The following is a 14,559-nucleotide window of genomic DNA, read 5'->3' on the forward strand; positions in this document are numbered from 1 at the left end:
TTACAAAGAGACTTAGACTCCCACACAATAATAGTGGGAGATTTCAACACACCATTGTCAATATAAGACAGATCAACGACACAGAAAATTAACAAGGATATCCAGGACTTGAACTCAGACCTGGACCAAGCAAACCTAATAGACATTTACAGAACTCTCCACCCCAAATCCACAGAATATACATTCTTCTCAGCACCACATCACACCTACTCTAAAATTGACCACATAATTGGAAGTAAATCACTCCTCAGCAAATGCAAAAGAACAGAAATCATAACCAACAGTCTCTCAGACCACAGTGCAATCAAGTTAGAACTCAGAATTCAGAAACCAACCTAGAACCGCACAGCTTCATGGAAACTGATCAACTTTCTCTTGAATGTTGACTGGATAAACACTGAAATGAAGGCAGAAATAAAGATGTTCTTCGAAACCAATGACAATGAAGACACCACATACCAGAATCTCTGGGACACATTTAAAGCAGTCTCTAGAGGAAAATATATAGCAATAAGTGCCCACATGAGAAGCAAGGAGAGATCTAAAATTGACACCCTATCATCAAAATTGAAAGAGCAAGAGGAGCAAGATCAAAAAAACTCAAAAGCTAGCATAAGACAAGAAATAACTAAGATCAGAGCAGAATTGAAGGAGATAGAGACACGAAAAACCCTTCAAAAAAATCAATAAATCCAGGAGCTGGTTTTTTGAAAAGATCAACAAAATAGACAGACCACTAGCCAGATTAATAAAAAAGAAAAGAGAGAATAACCAAATAGATGCAATAAAAAATGATAAAGGGGATATCACCACAGATTCCACAGAAATTCAAACCACCATCAGAGATTACTACAAACAACTCTATGAACATAAACTAGAAAACCGGGAAGAAATGGATAAATTCCTGGACACTTGCCTCCTCCCAAACCTAAACCAGGAAGAAGTCAAAACCCTGAATAGACCAATAACAAGGTCTGAAGTCGAGGCAGCAATTAAGAGCCTACCATCCAAAAAAAGCCCAGGTCCAGATGGGTTCACAGCCGAATTCTACCAGACATACAAAGAGGAGATGGTACCATTTCTTCTGAAACTATTCCAAATACTCCAAAAAGAGGGAATCCTTCCCAAATCATTTTATGAGACCAACATCATCCTGATACCAAAACCTTGCAGAGACTCAACAAGAAAGAAAACTACAGGCCAATATCCATGATGAACATAGATGCAAAAATGTTCAATAAAATACTGGCAAGCCAATTGCAACAGCACATCAAAAAGCTTATCCACCATGATCAAGTAGGATTCATCCCGGGGATGCAAGGATGGTTCAATACACGCAAGTCTATAAATGTAATTCACCACATAAACAGAACCAAAGACAAAAACCACATGATTATCTCAATTGATGCAGAGAAGACCTTTTACGCAATTCAACAGCCCTTTATGCTAAAAACCCTCAATAAACTAGGCATTGACGGAAACTATCTCAAAACAATAAAAGCTATTTATGACAAACCGACAGCAAATATCATACTGAATGGGCAAAAACTGGAAGCATTCCCTTTGAAATCTGGCACTAGACAAAGATGCCCTCTCTCACCACTCCTATTCAATATAGTACTGGAAGTTCTAGCCAGAGCAATCAGGCAAGAAAAAGAAATAAAGGATATTCAACTAGGAAAGGAGGAAGTCAAATTGTCTCTATTTGCAGACGACATGATTGTTTATCTAGAAGACCCTATCACTTCAGCCCAAAATCTCCTGAAACTGATAAGCAACTTCAGCAAAGTCTCAGGATACAAAATCAATGTGCAAAAATCACAAGCATTCCTATACACCAATAACAGACTTAAAGAGAGCCAAATCAAGAACGAACTGCCATTCACAATTGCTACAAAGAGAATAAAATACCTAGGAATACAACTAACAAGGAACGTAAAGGACCTCTTCAAGGAGAACTACAAACCACTGCTCAACGAAATAAGAGAGGACACAAACAGATGGAAAAACATTCCATGTTCATGGTTAGGAAGAATCAGTATCATGAAAATGGCCATACTGCCCAAAGTAATTTACAGATTCAATGCTATCCCCATCAAGCTACCAATGACCTTCTTCACAGAACTGGAAAAAACCACCTGAAACTTCATATGGAACCAAAAGAGAGCCTACATATCCAAATGAATTCTAAGCAAAAAGAACAAAGCGGGAGGCATCACACTACCGGACTTCAAACTATACTACAAGGCTACAGTAATCAAAACAGCATGGTACTGGTACCAAAACAGAGATATAGACCAATGGAACAGAACAGAGGTGTCGGAGGCGACACAACATATCTACAACCACCCGATCTTTGACAAACCCGACAAAAACAAGCAATGGGGAGAGGAATCCCTGTTCAATAAGTGGTGTTGGGAAAACTGGCTAGCCATATGCAGAAAGCAGAAACTCGACCCCTTCCTGACACCTTACACTAAAATTGACTCCAGATGGATTAAAGACTTAAACATAAGACGTAACACCATAAAAACCCTAGAAGAAAACCTAGGAAAAACCATTCAGGACATAGGTGTAGGCAAGGGCTTCATGACCAAAACACAAAAAGCATTGGCAACAAAAGCCAAAATAGACAAATGGGACCTAATCAACCTCCACAGCTTCTGCACTGCAAAAGAAACAGTCATTAGAGTGAATCGGCAACCAACAGAATGGGAAAAAATTTTTGCAGCTTACCCATCTGACAAAGGGCTGATATCCAGAATTTACAAAGAACTAAAACAGATTTACAAGAAAAAAACAAAAAGACCATTCAAAAGTGGGCGAAGGATATGAACAGACACTTTACAAAAGAAGACATACACGAGGTCAACAAACATATGAATAAATGCTCATCATTACTGGTCATTAGAGAAATGCAAATCAAATCTACATTGAGATACCATCTCACACCAGTTAGAATGGCGAGCATTAAAAAATCTGGAGACAACAGATGCTGGAGAGGATGTGGAGAAATAGGAACACTTTTACACTGTTGGTGGAGTGTAAATAAGTTCAACCATTGTGGAAGACAGTGTGGCGATTCCTCAAGGACCTAGAAATAGAAATTCCATTTGACCCAGCAATCCCATTACTGGGTATATATCCAAAGGATTATAAATCGTTCTACTATAAAGACACATGCACACAAATGTTCATAGCAGCACAGTTTACAATAGCAAAGACCTGGAACCGACCCAAATGCCCATCAATGATAGACTGGACAGGGAAAATATGGCATGTATACACCATGGAATATTATGCAGCCATCAAGAATGATGAGTTCGCGTCCTTTGTAGGGACATGGATGAACCTGGAAACCATCATTCTCAGCAAACTGACACAAGAACACAAAATCAAACACTGCATGTTCTCACTCATAGGCGGGTGTTGAACAATGGGAACACATGGACACAGGGAGGGGAGCACTACACATTGGGGTCTGTTGGGGGGAAATAGGGGAGGGACAGTGGGGGATGGGAGGTTGGGGAGGGATAGCATGGGGAGAAATGCCACATATAGGTGAAGGGGGAAGGCAGCAAATCACACTGCCACTTGTGCACCTATGCAACAATCTTGCATGTTCTTCATATGTACCCAAAAACCTAAAATGCAATAAAAAAACCTTGTGATTTCACCAAGAAGACCAAACACAAATGAAAAGATTTTTGTGAGCTACATAGTAGATGTGAACCAGTAAAATGCAACATAATGAAATAGAGCAATGAAAAAAATTGGTCAAGAGACATAAGGGTGGAGTAAAATTGTATTAACTATTTATTAATGTGTAATAATATTAACACACTCTCTAGCAGCTTAAAACATGTTTATTATCTCAATTTCTGTGGGTCAGGAGGCCAAGCATTCCTTTCCTGGGTTCTCTTTTTAGGGGAAAGGAATGCAATCAAAGTGTTGGCTGGGGTTATATTTCCAGCTGAGGCTTGACAGGAATGTCCATTTTTACAATTCATTCAGGTTGTTGGCAGAATTCATGTCCTTGTGGTTGTAGGACTGAGGGCTCAGTTTTCTTACTGGCTGTTTACAGGAGGCTGCCCTCATACAGTTCCTTGCCAAATGTGGTTTCCAAAAATGGTTGTAGGCTTTCTCAAAAACAGGAATGGAGAAGGAGTGGAAGGGGGAAGGGAGATTTAATATAACACAATAATTCAATCATACACATGTAATCATCTATATCCCATTACCTTAACCATATTCTACTACTTATAGCTAATTCACAGGACCCAACCACACTCAAGAGGAGGGCAAATATAAGGACATTTTTTTTTTTTTTTTTTTTTTTTTTTTTTTTTGTAGACTCCAGGTGAGTGCCCGGAGTCTTGGTGTTACGCTCAGGAAGGAGGGGTGTTAGGGGCTGGGGGTCACCTTATATTGACATGAACTAGAACATAGCCTTGTCATGGCTGGACCCAGCAGTAAGAGGCAAACCCAGGGTCTCCATGTCCTTGGGATGCTGCAGCCTGCTCGGGGGCCGCCAGTCTCACATCAGGACCAGCTGCCCTGCGTACCGGGACAAGAGGGTACCATGCCCAACCAGCAGGCAGGGATCATGGAAACCACCTTAAGAGTCTGACAAAGAAATGATCCAAAAAATGTATGATTGTTGTTCTATAAGAAGAAAAAAATGGGGAAAACATCCTAAAACAAATATTTAAAAATTTCCAGAACTAATGATAGACTAAAATCTAGATTCAATGGGCCAAATGAAATTGAAGAAAGAGGAGGGGTGCAGTGGCTCACACCTGTAATCTCAGCACTTTGGGAGGCCAAGATGGGAGAATCACCTGAGCCCAGGAGTTCGAGACCAGGTTGGACAACATAATGAGACCTGATGTCTACAAAAATTAGAAAAAATATTAGCCAGGTGTGATGGCATACTCCTGTAATCTCAGCTACTTGGGAGGGTGAGGCCGGAGAATCACTTGAGCCTGGGAGATAGAGGCTACAGTGAGCCATAATTGCACTGCATTCCAGCCTAGGCAACAGAACAAGACCCTGTCTCAAGAAAAGAAAAAGAAAATAAATTGAAGAAAGATAAACAGAAACAACAACAAAAAACCAATATCACCATACTCAGTCACATTTGAATTAAAGTTCAGAACACCAAAATTACAGAATATTTTTTAAGCATTCAGAGAAAGAATGAGTTACTTACACAGGCATGTTAGGCTGATAGCTGACTTCTCAACAACAAATTCAAGCCAGAAGGCAATGAAAGAAAAAACATAGCAAAGTGAAGGTGCTAAGAGAAGAAGACTAACAATCTAAAATTGTATACCCAGAAAAAAATCTTTAAACAATATAGGGCAATATAAGAAATGTTAAGAGAAACAAAAACGAAGAGACTTTGCCACCAGCATGTTTTCAGTAAAAAAAAATTTTTTTTTTGAGACGGAGTTTCGCTCTTGTTACCCAGGCTGGAGTGCAATGGCATGATCTCGGCTCACCGCAACCTCCGCCTCCTGGGTTCAGGCAATTCTCCTGCCTTAGCCTCCCGAGTAGCTGGGATTACAGGCATGCACCACCATGCCCAGCTAATTTTTTGTACTTTTAGTAGAGATGGGGTTTCACCATGTTGACCAGGATGGTCTCAATCTCTTGACCTCGTGATCCACCCGCCTCGGCCTCCCAAAGTGCTGGGTTTACAGGCGTGAGCCACTGTGCCTGGCCTAGTAAAAAGTTTTAAGAATGTATTTCCTGTAGAAGAAAAGTGATCTGCAATGGAAGGTCTGAAATAAAAGAAAAAATGAAGAGCACAGGGAGTGCTAAAAATTTGACTAAATATAAACAAATATTGACTATGTAAGTCAACATTAGCAATTCTTTAGGGGACTGAGGAGATTAGAATAAAAATTTATGACAAAAATAAAAATTACTGGGGATGAGAATAAATAGTGATAAAGTGTTCTAAAGCAAGCTGAGTGTGGTGTTGTGTGCCTATAGTCTTAGCTACTTGGGAAACTCAGGAGAATTGCTTGAGGCCAGAAGTTTGAGGCCAGCATGAGCAATACAATGAGACCCTCCTCTAAAAAAAAATCCGTGAAGTAGAAGTTTTCAATTTTCCCTAATACATGGCAGACTAATACTTTATAAAATACAATAAAATTAATTATTTAAAAAAGAAAAGACATACCAATGCACACTTTAGAAGAAAATAATTATATTTACAATAATAGTAATTAGATAAAAATAACTTAATTTGTTCAGGTACTTTCTTTGTGTTTTTATTATAAAGAGCAAACCTATATGGTATTTACTATTATTAACTACATTTTACATATGAGGTTACTTTTTACAAATACATTAAGAAATAAAAAAGCTGTAAATAAGCAAAGAATAAGAAAAGAACAGACATTTATGATATGAAAAAATCCAAAATAAAAAAGAATTGACAAAAACCAAAAGCATTTTAAAAAATAAAACTAATAAAATTGACAAATTTCTCATTAGAGTGCTTTGAAAAAGAAAAAATGATGAATCAGATGAGAAAGAAAAAGAACTACAAAATTACAAATATAACCTCACTAAAAGAATAATAAAAATGTATTAAGACCACATAATCATATATAACTATGAAAATACATAAACTATGATTGCTTATAAGGACATAGCTGGATCAGAGAAATACAAGACTGAGTAAAAATGTAAGCTGCATTAGACTGTTTACAGTATGCTAAAGCAGGCAAAATGAAATCATATATTATTTAGAGATATATAAACATTAAAAGTATTAAAAATAAAGTGAAGAAATAATAAATAGAAAATTTAAGATTGTGTTTATTTTTGGGGAAAGACCAGTGAAAGAAATAGGTGAGAAACACATAGATACGGTGTGACTGGCAATGCTCTGTTTCTGTTTGTGTGGTGGAGTCATGAGTGTTTAACACTTTCCAACTTACATAAGAAGTTTTATGCTTTATAACTAAACATTTGTATATAACAAAAATCATGTTAACTTTTTTTTAAAAAAAGATATTTGCTATAAAACCAGAGACAGGGATTTTTGCATATAAATAGATCTCCTCTTACCTGAAACATTTTAAAACTCAATTCAATCAATTTCGCTCAACTTCTCTCATTAACGATTATCAATCACTAAAATATGTACACATTACAAACAACACTAATCAAAATGTCCACTAAACTCCAAAATGGAAGGAGATGTTTGACTAAAGAAAGTGCTGTGTCCTTTCCCTCAACTGCTGATGATACTTAGGTCTGATGAGAACATTGAAAACATGGTGGGAAAGGGTTTATGCCAGGCAATTAAGTGAAGGGTTCAAACTTGTGTCAGTTCTTTATATTCGCCTGAATTCAGCATCATCTGTAGATACCCCTGGATTGTTAGTCACATTATTACATGTTCCATTCTCTTTTCCTACATCATATTGTAACCGAAACACCCGGAGTTTGGTGTAGGTCCCATTGCTTGCCACACAGAAAGCCAATCACTGAGACAATGGGTATTGCTAGGGAAGAAGGCTTTATTTGGGTGTTTCAGCCAATGAGATAGATCAGTCTCAACTCCATCTCTTCAACCAACTAAAATTATGGGTTTATATAGGAGGGAAAAATGTAACTACGTGTGTGAAAACAGGAATTGCAGGGATAAGGAAGAGGAATTGCTCAACAAGAAGCAGGTGGTGGGTTAGGCAATCATTATGAGTGAGGGGTCTGGTGTTTCATTGTCCAGATTTGGTGATCTAGTATGTTTCAGTTACTTTATATTATCTGCGATGCCTGATGGTTGGTTTTCAGAGAAAGAAACTCAGATAAGACAAATGTAACTTTCTTAAACCTTAAGACCAAGAGTGTCAATTCCTATGTTTATTCAAAAGAATCCATAAGCAAAAGAATCCATGTACACTTTAGAAGAAAATAATAATTACAATTGCAATAATAGTAATCACATAAAAATAACTTAATTTTTTCAGGTTTCTGATGTTCTGTGACACAATTGGGCCAGTTTCAGTATTTATTCTTCCCATCTTCAGTGAAGATCTGCCTTTAATTGCATCAATGGCTGCTTTTGTTCCAGGAAGGAAGGTGAGAGTATGTCATTTAAGGTGATTTTGATCTTCTCAAAATGGATTTACCATTATGATACCAAGAAAATAAAAAGTGGATCTACTTCCTTATCAGTTACAGGAACTAGTAGTTAGTTCTGACTGGGAAAAAATACATCACTGCAAGGCCATTTAAACTTACACTGAACTGAAATGTATTAGTTTTTTTGTTGTTGTTTGCTTCCGAGATGCTATATTGTCAATAACTAATTATAGTATATCTTTCAAGTGGTTGTAAGATTTTATTTCAGTCATAAATTAGTGAATTTAGAAAACATGGGAGCATTCCTTTTAAAGAGATAAGTAACCTGTTGTGTAACACACATACAAAAAATGCACCTGTAATAAATGTACAGCTTGATATGCTTTCATAAACTGAAGTAACTGGGACCCAGATATAGAAACAGAACATTTAGAACTCCAGAAGCCTCCTCATGTTCTCATCCCACTTTTTTCTATAAAGTTGTTTATTATGAAACATTTGAGAAATAAAGAAAATCATCAAAAGAAAAGGAAAAAAAAACCCCTCCTATCCACAGATGACTATTAATATCACTGGTGTTTATTCTTTCATTGTTTTTCAGAGTTGAGTTTTGTTTTTGTTCTGTATAGTTTTTCTAAGCCACAGATTCTTGATAAAGATTTTCTTCCCTTCTCTTCTGTTTTAGTTTCAATGTTTACCATTGTGTTAATTGATTTTAATGCATTTTGGAAGTAGGTAAATTAGGAATCCAAATTTTAGTTAATGAAGAAATATTGATGTATGTTCATAGAAAAATATTATGCCCACAGATGCCTGAAATTTCCTGCCAAGAAATTTATTTTTTTATTTTAGCATTATCTTGTCTTTAAAATGCTAATATTGTTTACATATTCAATACCTTACTTTGAATGAATAACTCAGATGAGGCTATCTCATGACAAGTGATCAATAGGCAGCAAGGGTGTATGGAGCTGAGAGCACCTGGTAGAAGGAGTTGGGGTGAAGCTATGGGGACCAGGGAGAGAGATGAGAAGAACATTAAGGGCACGGGTGGTAATGTTTGCAACAACTTCATCTGCTTTTCCATTTTTGCTACCACCAGCCCAGGAAATCTTTTCTTTGCGAGATTATCCATCTACATTCTCTATCCTCTGTTGCTGCTTTTCTTTCTTCATCTAGTCAGAACAGTTCATGGTAAATTACTCTGATGAAAAGGGAAGTGGAAATTACCTTATTGTGGGCTAGAAGAGATTAAGTACTTTCACACAGATAATGCAAAGAAAGAGAGATCAGATAAGTTGGTTGCAGGTTTCAGAGGAATTACAGGTTGCTGTGGGCAAGTGCAAATATATCAGGATGGCCCCAAAATGTACAATTAATTCAAAGAATGAACAGAATGGCTTGAACTTTACCAAATGAATTCAGACAGCCGACAAACCTTTTTGTAACTGTTATTAAAATAACTTACGGCAGACGCTTTCTTATGTATATGGATGATTTTTTTAAACCTTATCAGAAAGGTGAAATATTGTAGATCCCATTTTAACATTTTACATTAATGAATTTTCTTTCTTTCTTTCTCTTTTTCTCTTTTTCTTTCTTTCTTTCTTCCTTCCTTCCGTTCTTTTTCTTTTTTCTTTTTTATTTTTATTGCATTTTAGATTTTGGGGTACATGTGAAAATCATGCAAGGTTGTTGCATAGGTGCATACGTGGCAGTGAGATTTGCTGCCTTCCTCCCCTTCACCTATATCTGGCATTTCTCCCCATGCTATCCCTCCCCAACTCCCCACCCCCCCTCTGTCCCCCCCACTCCCCCCAACAGACCCCAGTGTATAGTGCTCCCCTCCCTGTGTCCATGTGTTCTCATTGTTCAACACCCACCTATGAGTGAGAACATGTGGTGTTTGATTTCGTGTTCTTGTGTCAGTTTGCTGAGAATGATGGTTTCCAGGTTCGTCCATGTCCCTACAAAGGACGCGAACTCATCGTTTTTGATGGCTGCATAATATTCCATGGTGTATATGTGCCACGTTTTCCCTCTCCAGTCCATCATCGATGGGCATTTGGGTTGGTTCCAGGTCTTTGCTATTGTAAACTGTGCTGCAATGAACATTTGTGTGCATGTGTCCTTACAGTAGAATGATTTATAATCCTTTGGATATATACCCAGTAATGGGATTGCTGGGTCAAATGGAATTTCTATTTCTAGGTCCTTGAGGAATTGCCACATTGTTTTCCACAATGGTTGAACTAATTTACACTCCCACCAACAGTGTAAAAGTGTTCTTATTTCTCCACATCCTCTCCAGCATCTGTTGTCTCCAGATTTTTTAATGATCGCCATTCTAACTGGCGTGAGATGGTATCTCAATGTAGTTTTGATTTGCATTTCCCTAATGACCAGTTATGATGAACACTTTTTCATATGATTGTTGGCCTCATGTATGTCTTCTTTTGTAAAGTACCTGTTCATATCCTTCGCCCATTTTTGAATGGGCTTGTTTGTTTTTTTCTTGTAAATCTGTTTTAGCTCGTTGTAAATTCAGGATATAAGCCCTTTGTCAGACGGGTAGGCTGCAAAAATTTTTTCCCATTCTATTGGTTGCCGATTCACTCTATTGACTGTTTCTTTTGCCGTGCAGAAGCTGTGGAGTTTGATCAGGTCCCATTTGTCTATTTTGGCTTTTGTTGCCAATGCTTTTGGTGTTTTGGTCATAAAGTCCTTGCCTACGCCTATGTCCTGAATGGTTTTGCTTAGGTTTTCTTCTAGGGTTTTTATGGTGTTAGGTCTTATGTTTAAGTCTTTAATCCATCTGGAGTCAATTTTAGTGTAAGGTGTCAGGAAGGGGTCCAGTTTCTGCTTTCTGCATATGGCTAGCCAGTTTTCCCAACACCACTTATTGAACAGGGATTCCTTTCCCCATTGCTTGTTTTTGTCAGGTTTGTCAAAGATCGGGTGGTTGTAGATATGTTGTGTCGCCTCCGAGGCCTCTGTTCTATTCCATTGGTCTATATCTCTGTTTTGGTACCAGTACCATGCTGTTTTGATTACTGTAGCCTTGTAGTAGAGTTTGATGTCTGGTAGTGTGGTGCCTCCTGCTTTGTTCTTTTTGCTTAGAATTGACTTGGCTATGCGGGCTCTCTTTTGGTTCCATATGAAATTTAAGGTGGTTTTTTCCAGTTCTGTGAGGAAGGTCATTGGTAGCTTGATGGGGATAGTGTTGAATCTGTAAATTACTTTGGGCAGTATGGCCATTTTCACGATATTGATTCTTCCTAACCATGAACATGGAATGTTTCTCCATCTGTTTGTTTCCTCTCTTATTTCGTTGAGCAGTGGTTTGTAGTTCTCCTTGAAGAGGTCCTTTACGTTCCTTGTTAGTTGTATTCCTAGATATTTTATTCTCTTTGTAGCAATTGTGAATGGCAGTTCCTTCTTGATTTGGCTCTCTTTAAGTATGTTATTGGTGTATAGGAATGCTTGTGATTTTTGCACCTTGATTTTGTATCTTGAGACTTTGCTGAAGTTGCTTATCAGTTTCAGGAGATTTTGGGCTGAAGTGATAGGGTCTTCTAGATATACAATCATGTCGTCTGCAAATAGAGACAATTTGACTTCCTCCTTTCCCAGTTGAATACCCTTTATTTCTTTTTCTTGCCTGATTGCTCTGGCTAGAACTTCCAATACTATATTGAATAGGAGTGGTGAGAGAGGGCATCCTTGTCTATTGCCAGATTTCAAAGGGAATGCTTCCAGTTTTTCACCATTCAGTATGATATTGGCTGTCGGTTTGTCGTAAATAGCTTTTATTATTTTGAGATACGTTCCGTCGATACCTAGTTTATTGAGAGTTTTTAGCATAAAGGGCTGTTGAATTTTGTCGAAGTCCTTCTCTGCATCAATTGAGATAATCATGTGGTTTTTGTCTTTGGTTCTGTTTATGTGGTGAATTACATTTATAGACTTGCGTATATTGAACCAGCCTTGCATCTCCGGGATGAATTCTACTTGATCATGGTGGATAAGCTTTTTGATGTGCTGTTGCAATTGGCTTGCCAGTATTTTATTGAAGATTTTTGCATGTATGTTCATCATGGATATTGGCCTGTAGTTTTCTTTTCTTGTTGAGTCTCTGCCGGGTTTTGGTATCAGGATGATGTTGGTCTCAGAAAACGATTTGGGAAGGATTCCCTCCTTTTGGATTATTTGGAATAGTTTCAGAAGGAATGGTACCATTTCCTCTTTGTATGTCTGGTAGAATTCGGCTGTGAACCCATCTGGACCTGGGCTTTTTTTGGATGGTAGGCTCTTAATTGCTGCCTCGACTTCAGACCTTGTTATTGGTCTATTCAGGGTTTTGACTTCTTCCTGGTTTAGGCTTGGGAGGAGGCAAGTGTCCAGGAATTTATCCATTTCTTCCAGGTTTTCTAGTTTATGTGCATAGAGTTGCTTGTAATAATCTCTGATGATGGTTTGAATTTCTGTGGAATCTGTGGTGATATCCCCTTTCTCATTTTTTATTGCATCTATTTGGTTATTCTCTCTTTTCTTTTTTATTAGTCTGGATAGTGGTCTGTCTATTTTGTTGATCTTTTCAAAAAACCAGCTCCTGGATTTATTGATTTTTTGTAGGGTTTTTCGTGTCTCTATCTCCTTCAATTCTGCTTTGATCTTAGTTATTTATTGTCTTCTGCTAGCTTTTGAGTTTTTTTGATCTTGCTCCTCTTGCTCTTTCAATTTTGACGATAGGGTGTCAATTTTAGATCTCTCCTTGCCTCTCATGTGGGCACTTATTGCTATATATTTTCCTCTAGAGACTGCTTTAAATGTGTCCCAGAGATTCTGGTATGTGGTGTCTTTGTTCTCGTTGGTTTCAAAGAACATCTTTATTTCTGCCTTCATTTCAGTGTTTATCCAGTCTACATTCAGGAGAAAGTTGTTCATTTTCCATGAAGCTGTGCGGTTCTGGGTTGGTTTCTGAATTCTGAGTTCTAACTTGATTGCGCTGTGGTCTGAGAGACTGTTTGTTATGGTTTCCGTTCTTTTGCATTTGCTGAGGAGTGATTTACTTCCAATTATGTGGTCAATTTTAGAGTAGGTGTGATGTGGTGCTGAGAAGAATGTATATTCTGTGGATTTGGGGTGGAGAGTTCTGTAAATGTCTATTAGGTTTGCTTTTTCAGGTCTGAGTTCAAGTCCTGGATATCCTTGTTAATTTTCTGTCTTGTTGATCTGTCTAATATTCACAATGGGTTGTTGAAGTCTCCCACTATTATTGTGTGGGAGCCTAGGTCTCTTTGTAATTCTTTAAGAACTTGCCTTATGTATTTGGGTGCTCCTGTATTAGGTGCATATATATTTAGGATCGTTAGCTCTTCTTGTTGCATTGATCCCTTTACCATTATGTAATGTCCTTCTTTGTCTCTTTTGATCTTTGCTGCTTTAAAGTCTATTTTATCAGAGATGAGAATTGCCACTCCTGCTTTTTTTTGCTCTCCGTTTGCTTGGTAAATCTTCCTCCATCCCTTTATTTTGAGCCTTTGTGTATCCTTGCATGTGAGGTGGGTTTCCTGGATACAGCACACTGATGGGTTTTGGCTTTTTATCCAATTTGCCAGTCTGTGTCTTTTGATTGGGGCATTTAGTCCATTTACATTTAGGGTTAATATTGTTATGTGTGAATTTGATCCTGTCATTTTGATGCTAGCTGGCCGTTTTGCCCATTGGTTGATGTAGATTCTTCATTGTGTTGATGCTCTTTACCATTTGGTATGTTTTTGGAGTGGCTGGTTCTGGTTTTTCTTTTCTATGTGTAGTGCCTCTTTCAGGAGCTCTTGTAAAGCAGGCCTGGTGGTGATGAAATCTCTGAGTTCTTGCTTGTTCACAAAGGATTTTATTTTTCCTTCACTTATGAAGCTTAGTTTGGCTGTATATGAAATTCTGGTTTGAAAGTTCTTTTCTTTAAGGATGTTGAATATCGGCCCCCACTCTCTTCTGGCCTGTAGGGTTTCTGCTGAGAGATCTGCTGTGAGTCTGATGGGCTTCCCTTTGTAGGTAACCTGATCTTTCTCTCTGGCTGCCCTTAGCATTTTCTCCTTCATTTCAACCCTGGTGAATCTGATGATTGTGTGCCTCGGTGTTGCTCTTCTAGAGGAATATCTTTGTGGTGTTCTCTGTATTTCCTGGACTTGAATATTGGCCTGCCTTGCTAGGTTGGGGAAGTTTTCCTGGATAATATCCTGGAGAGTATTTCCAGCTTGGATGCATTCTCTTCGTCACATTCAGGTACACCTATCAAACGTAGATTAGGTCTTTTCACATAGTCCCATATTTCTTGTTGGCTTTGTTCATTCCTTTTTACCCTGTTTTCTCAAATCTTGCCTTCTCATTTTATTTCATTGAGTTGATCTTCTACCTCTGATATCCTTTCTTCTGCTTGGTCAATTCAGC

Source organism: Aotus nancymaae, unplaced genomic scaffold (assembly GCF_030222135.1).
Source record: "Aotus nancymaae isolate 86718 unplaced genomic scaffold, 86718_ANA_hifiasm-v0.15.2.pri h1tg000007l, whole genome shotgun sequence".
Classification (NCBI taxonomy): Eukaryota; Metazoa; Chordata; class Mammalia; order Primates; family Aotidae; genus Aotus; species Aotus nancymaae.